The sequence below is a fragment of the Acipenser ruthenus genome, chromosome 2, assembly GCF_902713425.1.
Source record: "Acipenser ruthenus chromosome 2, fAciRut3.2 maternal haplotype, whole genome shotgun sequence".
NCBI classification, from domain to species: domain Eukaryota; kingdom Metazoa; phylum Chordata; class Actinopteri; order Acipenseriformes; family Acipenseridae; genus Acipenser; species Acipenser ruthenus.
Genome location: NC_081190.1, coordinates 81,656,731 through 81,671,016, shown reverse-complemented (window position 1 = coordinate 81,671,016; position 14,286 = coordinate 81,656,731).

Genomic DNA, 14,286 nt, shown 5'->3' with positions numbered 1-14,286 from the left:
AGCGTACTCGGAGGAGCAAGGCGAGCGCTTCCACCAGGATATACTGGACTTTGAACGCCGCTACCAAGGACAGTATAACGAGAACATGATGGGAGACTACATTTGGGGGCTGATTCGTGAAAGTGATTTACAGTATAATCGTTAATCTCGAAAAACTACTCACTTCTAAATCTTTTGTAGTCATTTTTGTATTACTTTAGTATAAATACATGTTAATTTGGATTCATATGTTGTTTTTTTCGGACTTTATGTGAACGAAAAGACACAAATTCGCCCGTTTTCTCATTGGAAATAGGTAAATTTCAAAATATCACTCCTGGTCACAAAAGCAAGGTTTGTGGGGAATAATAGCCATTTTCTATACTTTTGAGGCATAAGCAATTAGGAAATAACACTTACTACCCAGGAACCAAAAAAAAAAAAAAAATTTGTTACACTGTGTTATTTTACACACAGTGGGTCAGTAGCTGGGATTGAACCTGTATGCAAGTGCTGATGGGCACATTTAATAATAATACATAAAAGGTTTGAACAAAACAAACGGCACAGTGGCCAAAACAAACAGACAAACAGACATAGAACCAAACAAGTATCTTGCCAGTTACAATTAGCATGAGTAGTAAGTGCCTCTTTTAGTTTCACTTTGATTTCTCTCACGACTCACGTCTCTCGTTCCACCTCTGAACACACTAACTCTTTTCAGCCAAAGCTGCAAGTATTTGTAGCCAAAGGGATTAACTGGCTATCAGTTACTTAGTTTATCCCTCGACCACATTCGGTACAGATTTTATCATATGAGTGGTCAACAGCCAGTTTATCAATAAGCACTCGCTGGGTGGGGCATTTCAACCCCATCCAGGCAGTCAAACAATAATAACAATAAAACGCACAATAAAACAGTAAAAAATATGCACAGGGGCAGGGAGTACCCCGTCACATGGTTCCAATCCAGTTTCACTGATCCACTTGTTCTTTGTAGATCAAGTACAGACAGGCTTCATTCAGCAGTTGCTCAACTTTGCAACCTTTTAACTTGGTAATTCTTCATAGTTACAAACACTGTCCATTTCTTTTCCAGTATCTATTAACAAAGTCTTAAACTCATTCTCCCTTGTGCAATTGTTTTCTTTAATTAAAATGGAATTAGGGCTCTCCACTTTGTTAATGAAGGGTCCTTACTTTTGTACCACAGGGGTGGGGTCTCAAAGGTAACTTTATTGTCCAAGTTACAGGTTTTCATAAGATGATTTACAGTCACTACAATGCTTAATATTCATGATACTGAACTTTATAGTTGAAAAGAATGTTCAAGAAGTTTTTTACACATCCAATGTTTGACAAAACATATTTCCATACTTTAGATATAGCAGCTTCAGTTTTCAGCACCACCTCTTCTGACAACCAATCAACAAGTAATTTGTCCTCTGACTTTAAATTTAGATGTTTATAGAATAAAGAATGGCGCATGGAAATCCTAGCACTGTGGGAAGGACTCCTGTGTGCATGCATATGCCTAACATAGCACACACTGTCCACATTTCACTCAAATTATACTGGCTGTTGATTTATGTCCTGCTGTTAAAGAGCTTGGTTGCTTTATTTTTTATAACACCATCCATGCAGATCTCAGTGTCTAACTTGTAAACACAACTGTTTTCCAGATAATGGATGTAAATGTCTGTAAATAGATGGAAGCCTGGCACCATTATGGTGCTATTAAGCTTTCGAGGTATGTTTCTAGCTTTGTGTGAGTGTTTTCTTATTGAAAGGGACTGCTGCAGAGCTGTGCCTTTTTAATCTCTGGCAAGCAACAGACTAGCTATCTTTAGTCAACCTGAATTTTTCATTCCACGCAGTGCTGTACAGAACTTAGGGGGTGTAATTTAGCCTGCCATGAGTGGGAATTCAACCTAAATCCTGTCCCTCCTCCTGCCCACAAAACCACAAAATGCCATTTTCATGACCGGGTTAATACTTTCATTTTCAAATATATGAAAATCTGCTGACTGAAACTGTAAATCGCAGAGGGCAGTGAGTGTAGATACCACTCATTTAAGGTATTGTGGCAAAGTGGCTGCTGATTAAGACCAGATGCAGAGGTGATGCAGTGCAGAAACAATCACACGTGAAAACTGTAATCCAATTTGGAAAATGTTCTTTTTATTTTTACAGAAATCCTGGTCTGGCGACCAAACAATAATCCTCCGGCAATACACCCCTGGAAAATAATAACGATTTGTAAACACAAACAAATAATAACACGTTATCCGCTCCCTCAATACTACTAACACAAATCACCGGTCCGGGTGCGTGCAGTAGTGCTCAAGGTGGGTGATAACAAATAACAGTGACTGTGGTGTTGTTGTTCCAGGTAGTGCTGGCCCAAGGCGACAGCTCCGGAGACGTGTTAGCCGTCTAGTGAATTTACAAACAAAAGACAATTACTAACAGTGCTACAAACAAACAAAACACTCACGAATATTTATTATTTATTTTTGGGAACTCTCCTGGTCCTTCCAGTTCCGTGCGTCTCTGAAAACCAAGCGAAGGAACCGATTACAAGTCTCTGTCCCCCTTTTATGCTGTCACGCATGACCCCTTGGTAAACTAATGCAGCTGCCTTACAATCAGCGGCTGCTACATTGTTCACCTTCCGGGTCAATACGTTCTTGCAACAGAGACTCGCCTTCTTCCAGACTGGCCAACTCCCCGACCCAGGAAAGAACTGTCAGTCCAGTCCGTCAAAAGAACTCTGTCCTCGCTGCTTAGCGCCCTCACAGGTCGGGAGGGAGATTTACAACCAGAACTCATTATATTTCTGTCACAGGTATACACATCAGATCTGTATATTTGTACAGCTATGTCAAAAGTTTTGCATCACCCAGAATTGTAGGATTTAGACATAATTAAAAAAAAAACACTATATGAACATAATTTAGATCTTGTATTTAACATCATATAAATTAAAGAAACTACAAAATGATATCGCAAAAGTCAGGGGCGTAGTTAGGTTGGAATGGGCCCCGGTGCAGAATTTTTAAATGGAACCCCCTCCCGTCCCCTTCCACATTCACCTAAAAGTTAGTTTCTTATTCCAAAGCAATATATTATTACTCTGTAAATAAAGAAATGTACGCACTATTTCAGTGGTTTCTTCCTTGCTTTCAACTCGGCGAAAACATCAATGATTTTCGACACGTTCAGCTTCTTTGCATGTTCATTCTTGGTTGATAACATGAGCTTCAGTTTTGAGAAGGAGCGCTCACAAGATGCCACTGTAACCGGTATGGTAAGAATCAGAACCTGCCTGATCAAGGAGGCGCAGGCAGCCTACCAGGCTATGAGTGACATCAATGCCGCCAGCTACGACCTGGTCAAACAGGCCATTCTCCGTCGCCTCAAGATCACGACAGGGACCCACCGGGTACAGTTCGGGGAGCACAAAAAATCCCTGGAGACACGCCCCAGGGTGGTTGCGGAGCGGTTGCATGACCACATGGTACACTGGCTGACCCCTGAGAAGAAAACCAACCTGCAAATGGGGGAAGCAGAGGTTATGGAGCAATTCTGCTATGTGGTCAGCACCGATAGCCAAGCCTGGATACGGTGCCACAACCCCCACACCCTGGAAGACGCTGTGAATCTAGTCGAGAATTACGAGGACTCCCTGGTCTCCGCCCAGACAGGGATACTGTCGGTGCCTGCCCTTCAGAGCACCCGAGCCTCTCTCTCCTCCACCACCACCACCCTCAACACCGGGGTCCAGACCTCCTAGATCTCTGGCCATTATGGGCAACCTTGCCTCCTCTTCATGGAGATCAAGGTTGACCCCCAGCAGCGGTAAAGTTGCCATACCAGCAGTGAGACATGTGTTTAACCAATGCTCCCTCTGTACACAGCGTTGGTGGAGAAAATCGGTCTGGTGATCCAGACCACAGTACCAACAGCATCCGTGATGATGGCCCCGAAGGCGAGGGCACTGAAAATGATGGCGGAGGACGACACCGAGGCTTACCTGGTCGCTCTTGAGAGGCTGGCTACCACCATGTCATGGCCCAGGATGTACTGGGCGAGCCAGCTGGGATCCTGCCTGATCCGAAGTACCAAAGATCCCCAGATACACGCCCCAGGGTGGTTGCGCAGCAGTTGTATGACCATGCCACCCTGGAGGCAGCAATAAAGCTGGCAGAGGATTTTGAGGACTCCCTGGTCTCAGCCCACACCAACCTGGCCACAACTCCCGTCCACCCGAGCAGTGGCACACCACCTCCTCTCTCTGCTTCATCTACAGCACGGGGACTGAGACCTCCTAGATCTCCGGCCCCTATGGGCAACCTTGCCCCCTCTTCATGGAGAACAAGGTTGGCCCCCAGCTGGGGTAGAAATGTTGACCCTGCCCCATTGCCATGCCAACAATGGGACAAATATTTAACCATTGTTCCCTGTGTCCCCCCAACTTGTTTTAGGTGCAACCAACAGGGACATCTGGCCAGGTCATGCCCCGCGGCCATGGAGTGTGACGTGGTCATGTGTAATTGGGCACCTGAGATAGGTAAGTGTGGGGAAAATGGAGACGGAAGTTGGAGACGCGTTGCTAAGCAACCAGTTGAGTGGCAGGCTTGTCCTGAGCTAAAGTGATTGGGAGGTCTGGATTGGCTGGGGGGCGTGCCTGGGGATGCTGCGCAGAGCTCAAAAAGCGGCTGCGCTACAGCTCGGGGCTGCTGCAAGGCCATTGCTGTACAGACGAGAGCTGTGAGTTTGTTTACATCCAGGAGGGAAGCGTCCGCTCTGCGGGAAAGACTACTACGGAGCTCTTTAACTGCAAGACGGGGCCTGTGAAGGCAATTGCCCAGCCAGGACCGTCAGAATGGCCCGGAGTCGCTGGAAGGCCAGGACTTCAGAAATAACACAACAGAAGTAGGTCAGCTTAGGGGAGGTGGATCCCAAAACAGTATAAAGAGGGTTACCGTAGAGTAGTAGGTTCCTGGAGCGGGACGTTCCTTTTAGTGGGACTAGCGCTCGTCATTTTGTGTGGCAAACTTTTATTTTTAGCTTTTGTTTTTTTGTTTTTATTGCTTTATTAAATGTGACACTAGGTCTACCATCGCTGGTACCCTAGTGTCGGTTCGGTGTTAAAATTAAATCTGCACGCCTGAGCGGCGCATCAACACCAATGCTCTGTGTCTGTGAGTATTTCCCAGTGACTACCCACACATGTAACACGTCACCCTGTTACAGACCTCAAAATGGGAGGGGCATCACTGAGGCAAGGCTGGGGTCTGGTGGGTTAGGGTTAGGGTTAGGGTTAGGGTTAGGGTTAGGGTTAGGGTTAGTGTGACCAAGAGGGCGAGGTTACTGGGCCATCCAGGGCAGATGTTACTCTGGCCCCTCTCAATATACCGGACATGTGGCACTCAAGCGCGGACATAGTGTGGGGCAAACATAATGACCCGTCACTAGTGCACGCTTGGAGGCAGGTCCGGTCTATTGAAGGTAAGGATGTTGATGGCGCTGGGGTGCTAGTATATCCACACTTCAGTATCAAGGGGCAATTACTGTATAGGGTAAATCTAGCCGTGGGCACAGGACAGCCTGTAACACAATTATTGGTTCCCCCGTCTTGTCGGACCGAGGTCATGAGGCTTGCGCATGATATCCCTTTTGCAGGACACCTTGGAGCTGACAAGACAAGGGAGCAGATATTGGCTTGATTCTATTGGGTAGGTCTTCATACTGATGTGCCAGCAAGTAGCGCCGGGTCGAGTGCGCCCGGCCCATTTGGTTCCACTGCCGATTATTTCCACTCCCTTTGAACGTATTGCAATGGACATAGTGGGCCCTTTGCTACCTTCTGACTCTGGGTATACGCATATATTAGTAGTGGTAGATTATGCAACACGATACCCAGAGGCAGTTCCATTGAGGTCCACTAGTGCTGCTGCAATAGCCACCAAGTTAGTACAGATTATGGCTAGAGTAGGGATCCTCAAGGAGATCTTGACTGATCATGGAACCAATTTTCTGTCTAACACGTTACAGCAGGTATATAAAATATTAAAAATACGTCCCATCAGGACGTCTGTTTATCATCCACAGACGGACGGTTTGGTGGAACGCTTTAATCAGACCTTGAAGTCGATGCTGAGACGGTTTGTAACACAAGAGCAAAAACATTGGGCATTGCTTCTTCTCTACCTCCTTTTTGCAGTAACAGAGGTGCCGCAGAGTTCGATAGGGTTCTCCCCGTTCGAGCTCTTGTACGGCCGACAGCCTCGCGTCATCCTTGATCTGTTGAGAGAGGGGTGGGAGGAGCAAAAAGGCTTGTCCAAAAATGTAGTGAAGCATGTGCTCCTACCCAGGACAACCTTAAATCGGCTCAGCACCGACAGCAGCAGCATTACAACAAAAATGCACTAATTCTAACCTTTCGACCAGGAGACAAGGTAATGCTGCTACTTCCCTCATCAGAATCCAAATTGTGTGCTAAATGGCAGGGGCCATATGAAGTGATTCGGGCTATAGGGAAGGTGAATTATGAAATTAGACAGCCCGATTGCTGTAACGTGAAATTTATCATGTAAATTTATGAAAACCCTGGCAGGCAAGGGAGGTCTTGTTTATAGCCCCAGGCAATATAGAGGATGATTTAGGCCTGTGATAGAGAGAGAAAGGATCGATGCTGTAAATCTCCCTCCTGATAAGAAAGGGCACTGTGTAAGGGGGAAGGTATGCTGCCTCCTTGATCTGCCACCTTGGTGGTAGTTGGAAACCGGAAGGTGACCATATTAGGAGGGGCGCATAGCTGCAAGTACTCAGGACAATTCCATTGTGGTCAGCTGCGGGGCAGCCCTCTATTGGAGAAACCATGGCGACACGTTGACTGCAGGGAGGAGTTTGCTGGGCACAAAGGGGAAGCAGCTACGTCAAAACCTCCCCTTGCACTGAGTTAAACAAAGCGACCGGCCAGAGCCGATGTTTGTATTTTTGTGATTACGTGTTTTGTTTTGTGTGTCAACAGAGGAGCAGGAGGACGGGAGGCTGTAGCCAGCGAGCCAGCACATACCCTAGAGCATGCCCCTCATCGCACAGCACTTCACAGCACATCGCATGCACCACAAACCCTGGAAGAGAAGAGCACATTTTCGTGCACGGAGGACTGTGGTTATTGGAGTGTGTTTTGTTTACTTTTGTTTTGGCGAGGACGCTATTGAGTTTTGCCCCAATACCATCGCTGGTACTGGGGCTTATTATTTTTCCAAGTGGATTTATTTTATGATCTTTTTGTTTGTTAATTATTAACACCTTTTTGTTATTGGGAGAATTCAGTCTGGACATTCACTTTCTACTGCACCACACCACTCAGCGTGTCACAAGGCCCCTGTCCAGGGATTCCTAGCACAAAAATAATTTTGATGGGGGAACAGGTTCCAGATGAGCAACGGGAGCTGTGTAAGCTTATTGAGGATTTCAGCGATGTTTTTTCTGACTTGCCTGGAAGGGAAACGACGTAGCAGCTGCAGATAGTAAAGACAGCTGCATTCGTTTACCAAGGGGTCATGCGTGATAGCATAAAAAGGGGAAGGAGAATCGCAATCTACTCCTTCGCTTTGGTTACGGAAACATAACCCGGAAGGACCCATGCAACATTTTATAAAATATCGTGAGTGTTTGTTTGTCTTGTCTGTAATTGTTACTTGTGTTTTATAGACAGATAACACGTTTCGGAGCTGTCGCCCTATTGTGGATATATAGGGTTTTAATTTGTGATTTACGGTTGAGAAACTACAGTGGTCATATCCACGCTCATATATGGTAATTTTAATACCGCACTATAGGGTTAAAACCAAAGTTACTAGTGGTAGGGTACCCAGCGGGTGTGTGCTGGCTCGTGGAAAGGTGCTGGCTAGTCCTTTATTCGTTAGGCCTTACTGTTTTAATTTATCTTCTGAATATTTTGAACAGAACAGTTTAAAAATGTTCACATATTTTATTTGTTCCTTTTGAAGTGTGAATGGGCCCCAAAGGCTCATGGACCCTGGAGCAGCTGCACCACCTGCACTTATGATAGCTACGCCCCTGGCTAAAGTCTACTGTAAGTCATTATAGTAGTACAGTATTTCATGTTAGATTTCGAAATGTCCCATTTTTCAATTTTTGTCAGTTTTTTGTTAAGTATATGGAAAAATACAACACGGTATGTCATTCGATATGTTAACATAACTGTGACAGGTTAGTGTCACGGCCTAAGCTGTTACTGGCAGCTCACCCTAAGAAAGGATTTCTAACTCCTTTTATACTTGTTTGGGTCTGTGTCTGTTTGTTTTGTAATTGGGGAATGGCCACATCTGTGATTGCTGGCAGGGACAGATTTAACCTCATCCCTGCCAACCTTACATTCACACACACACACACACACACACACACACACACACACACTACTTACAGCAGCAGGGCTTCTGCCCTGCCACAGTAACATTATTCAGCAGGTTTCATTCGACTTTCGGGTAATACAAAACGTTTGGCCAAAGCTGTAGACTTTCAGACTAATGTAGTCTTTATTACCAGCACCACAAGAGACTAAGCTGGTTGTACCTTGAACAAGTTTTTAATTTGAATTGCTTGGATTTCATAAACCTTTCATTTTCTGTAATTAATGGAAAACCCCCCAGAAAAGAAACAACAGTTTCTTGTTTTATAACTCCAGCTGTGTTTGAGTAATTGTAAACCAAACCCGAGGCTAATGGGCAGTTTATTTAATCTTTAAAATCACAGTATTCCTAGATTGATGACCGGACTTTCCTAATGCTACATCAAGCTGTTTGACATTGCAAAGAAATTGAGCTGGCAGCCTCTAGAGCCTGGGGCTCTTTCAGTGGTTCAAGCTCTGGTCAGCTGCAAGTTTATTTATGGGAATCTTCCCAGCATGACTTAATGAACCCTATTAACCCTAAAACCAACCACAGTGAAAAATCCAAGTGGTTTCTCACCACAGAACAGTTTCCATTGTCAGCTAAGCTATTTTAGCATGGTGGGCTACCATGAAGCAACAGCACATTAGTTCTATTTCATTAGGAAGCTTTGCCCTGTGCTAATTTTCTTTAGGAAGCAAATGTGGCAGTACATTGTTCCCTTGAGGCAGCTGCAGCCTGAACCTGGAGATAAAAGTTCACTGAGTGCTTAGAAAGGGCTGAGTGTCAGACACTGTTCAACAACACTGTTCTCCAGGAAATTACTCCAGCAAGTCATAAAATAGACATGATGAAAAAAATGCACTGGAGCTTCCACAAACAGACAATAAAGTAAAGGCCTCTGAGGTAAAAAAAAAAAAATGCACAGACAGAAAACTCCACGGAGAAATTGTGAACTCTGATTCAAATAGTTTTGCTCTGAAAAGAATGTAAAGAATGTGTATTCGGTTCTGTGGGAATATTGTAATCACGCATGAAGGAATAACATACTGGACCAGATGTATAAAGAGCTACATCCAAATAATACAAAACAAAAAAATACTCAATATTCCTTTCGCAGAAAATAGTGCACATTGCATTTTGGAGTGAAAGACCTGACTTATTGTATTTAATGTCATTCTTTTTTAATTGTTAAATCAAATAATAAAAAGTCATATTCAAGACAGTCTAAAAGAAACCTGCTGTTAACCCACCAGAAAACACCATGTTCAGACTTATCTAAACAAGGCAATGCAGTTCTAATCCAATACAAGTAAACGATGTACAAGACATTTCATAAAGCACGTGCTAGTACACAATGAAATGAAGTCTTTTCACCCCCACAAATTTTTTTCTCAAGGCAGAATTGAGGTAAAGGAATCCCAGCAACCCCCTTTTTCAACTTTCAGCTCTTGAATGTCTGGCCCGATGGTTATACAACAAATTCTGTATATAACAAGTTTCGTGATCTTATCCTACAATAACATCTTCAAAACAGAAAAATAGAATAATATACAGTTCAGAATATATTACCACACAATAATATGTCTCGAGTTTTGAGTTTTGAGCCATAATGCACTCGTGGCACAGCAACGAGTGCATTACTAGCTTTAATCCAATCACTTCCGTAATTAATAGGAAAGTAGACACACCATGAGTTGAATCTTAAACTATGTAACATGATAGAATGGGCAAATAAGGCGTAAAACTTTCTTAATAGGTAGAAACAAATAGTTATTAGAATTTGAATGAAGCATGACTGGACAAGACAGAGTATCTGTGTCTCAGACTATAAATGCAAACGGGAAACCAAGAACCTCTGACACAAACTTTTTAGTAATGGCAATAGTCCCTGCTACTGATCAGTCTACTTGCCTTTGGAATCAACTGCTCACTGATAAGGGAAGACAAGGGGATTAGATAGTTGTAGAACTGTTTCGGCCAGAATAGTGCACACCCTGTATAAAGCAATGAAGGACAGCAATAGGCACAACTGACTTGTCTGGCATGTTACCCCTCAGCCTACACCAACAAAGCTGTGACACGGAAAACTGTGACATGGAAAAGGAAGTCTAAAAACAAAAATCTGTGACTTTCAAGAACATGTTGTTCTTGGCAGGGGTATTTTCCCGGCTTGTGACGGAAGCCAGATTGAATCTGGGAACAGTCCCATTGGTGGAAACACCTGCAGCATTTCTACTTTTTTTTTTTTTTTTTTTTTTTTCAGGGGAAGATTTTAAAAAGTGGTTGTGTGAAGCAGTGCTCAAATTATGGGACAAAACGTGTGTGTGTGTTTGTGTGTGTGTGTGTGTGTGTGTGTGGGGGGGGGGGAGGGGGGGGGGGTCTAAAATGTCAGCCCGAAGTGAATTCGCACAGCCAATCAATGTTTTCCTCTCTGACTTCACAAGCACATATGAACTCCAGTATGTAAATCACAATATTCCAGGGCACACAAGAAGGCCATTTATAGAAAATCAACATATTTGTCATGTTTGTTTGATTTATTTATGGTTGATTTTCTTTTTTGTTTTATTATTTTACAAGGAAATAAAAAGGTTCAATATTTAGCTTTATTAAATTGAAGAAAATCAGATATTTTACTCTAAACATCATGTATTTCCCTCTTTTCAATGCTAAAAAACATAAGTCTTTAAGGCTGACAATGTGCAACAAACTGATAAAAATGCATGATAAAAATCAGCCACCCTCACAGTTTGCAAACACAAATAATCAATGGCGCTCAAGTGAATGATAGACTGTTATATTCTTACAAGTAAATACTATATTATATTATATTACTAATTACCTTTGACTTCATTTAATATATGAATTATCTTGCTTGTATTACAGATCTTTGTCTTGATCATATCGCGTCCAACCAAGGCCGGATTGAGTTTAATTGGGGCCCGGGGATTTTATTGTTTTGAAAACCAAGTTATCTGGAAATGTGTTGTACTTATCTGTTATGAATATGTATGTGTATAATAGGTTTGTAGTAAAAATATATGCAGTCAAAAAATGTTCAGCAAATAATACAAGGATAGCACACAGCGCTTTCTTATGTAATGTTGTTTTTTTATTATTATTTGTGTCTTATTTTTTGTGGGGGGGAGGGTTTGGGGACCAAATGAGACTGTGTTTTAAGACAACCTACAAACTTCATGGAAACCCGTTTTAAGAAAGCTGTACGATATCATTAAGTCACGCAAGGCCAAATTGGAACTCGGGCACAGACATTTAAATATAGCCTCCCTTATTTTAATATGAGTTTATTTGTATTTGGAACGAGAATTTCTCACTCTAAAAGAAAACTACATGGAAACACACACAACCTGAAACTACTACCAAAACAGAGTGAGAAAAAGTTGAGACTTATTTTGAGAAAACAAGAGAGACTTATTTAAGTAATTCAACTGCTTGCGCTTTCTTGCGAAATGCCCACTTATTGTCTGGTGTCAGAATTTACAACAAAGTGGTGTCTCGCTAAACGTTCTTGCCTAAAAACATTTCAAACCAGAGCTTCGCTTTTAGTTCTCCCACAGGACATTTTTGTAGCGATATTTGAGTCGGTAAAACACCTGGGTGGAGCGAGACAAAATGTATAATGGGCGTTCGTAAGTGGATGAAGTAACAAACAGCCACACCTGCGTGAAGGTTTAATTCCAGCAAGGAACAATTCTGTTTATTCTGTTTAGCCATATTTTTGTTGATTGAGACATGAGCCAGATTGCAGCAGGGATGAAGAAACATTTGCTCTAATCAACATTTGGGTGGACAATTATTAATCAGTTTTAACCTTTAAGTTAGGTTAAAACTGATTAATAAAATTCATTTAGATTTTTTTATGTTTAATTCTAAAAATACATTTGACCACCCTACTACCAGACAGAGGAAATTACCTCAGGCAATTACAACACTTACGGTGAATAATGTGGAAGCCACATGAAATACTAGGGGCCTCAATACTAAGCGGCAGTAATTTGTCCAGAATTGCAGGAGGAAAATTGAGATGACTGCGCATGTTATTTCCAAAAGTGTCACGTTCTATTTACTAACTAATTAGAAGCAAAAATATGTGTCGGAAAATTTTTAATTAGCATACAAATTATGGGATGGCAACAGGTCTGAAGTTGCGCACACTATTCTATTAACAACAGGTGAAGGAGCTTACTTACTGGTGGCGGCAGGGATAAAAATATGCGAGAGAAAAGAAAATATCCTGAAATAATTTAGTTTCAATTTAAAATAATATTTTATTATCTACGCGTCCTACAAAAGTGAAGCCTACACTGCATCAGCATGGTATGTTTGGTATTGTACTGCATGTAGGATAGTGTACAAAAAAAGCCTGCTAGGTATATTCATTTGATTTTACTACTGTGCTGTTTAAGCCTATTGTACATATCTATATTTTTACTAAACAAACATAAATCGATTGAAAACATACAAATATATATATACAGTGCTCCCTCGCTATAACGCGGGTCTTGGGGGACACACAATGTGAGTGTTGTAACCGAAGAGCGTTATAAACGGGGGAGTGGGTGGGTGGCGCCGCGGGACACATAACAACACACATCTGACTAAAATACAAAATATAAGAAGTCCCTCTCTATAATGCACATATAGTGAAGCAAAAGATTTTGTGAATTAACCATGCATAAAGCACAATGTAATCAATACTATATATTTTTTTAAAGTAAAAAAGGTAATATTCCAACTCGTGGATCATTTTAATTAGCAGTTTTTAAACTATAAATAGCTTGGCTAAATGGCAGTTCAGAGTTCAGTTCGAAGCGACAGACATGCAAACCAAGTGCAAGAAGGGGAGCGGGTCAGGAGAGGGAATGGGCACGCCCCAGGTTCGGCTGCTGGAGCGGGACTGTAGCGAAGTTGAAGCGTCTCGTCTCCCGGAGAAAGCCGCAGCTCCTCTCACAGCAAAAAAGTAAATACATTAGGAAAGGTAACCACGTAATAGGCCTAATATTTATTTAGTTATAAAATTAATGTTGAATAAGGTGTTTGTGTTATAAATTGCCAGCGCAGCTTTTCTTCAGTTCAGATACGGTATCAAAAGGGAAAGACAGAAACGGAAGACTGAGAAGTTGTTTTTTAGTTTGAACAACACTGGTACTGTATAATATATGGCACACATACACAATCCATGTCTCAATTGTGTCAAGGCTTAAAAATCGTGCCCGCCCTCCGCCTGTGTGTTGATTGTCTCGCCCTGTGTGATGCGCCTGCCTATAGGAACCAGGATCACTACAATGTGTATATATATATATATATATATATATATATATATATATATATATATATATATACACAAATATATGAATAACAAACTAGCTAAAATACAGATGAATGTGCTTGGGGTCAGTGAACGTAATAAGCGCTGCTGGGAAATATGTTTTGGCTCCAGTATTATTATTATTATTTATTTCTTAGCAGACGCCTTATCCAGGGCAACTTACAATTGTTACAAGATATCACATATTATTATTATTTTTTTTTTTTTACACATTATTTTTAGATACAATTACCCATTTATACAGTTGGGTTTTTACTGGAGCAATCTAAGTAAGGTACCTTGCTCAAGGGTACAGCAGCAGTGTCTGCCACCTGAAATTGAACCCATGACCCTCTGCTCAAGAGTCCAGACCCCTAACCACTACTCCACACTGCTGCCCAACTGTACAAATAGGTACCAGACTTTGAACACAATTCAACTGTCTGACAATGATTCAAGATTCATTGTTACATAACCTCCCAATTTTGTTAAAGCCAGAAAGAACCTACACAAAAATGTACATTGTAACTATGTTTACTTACAATT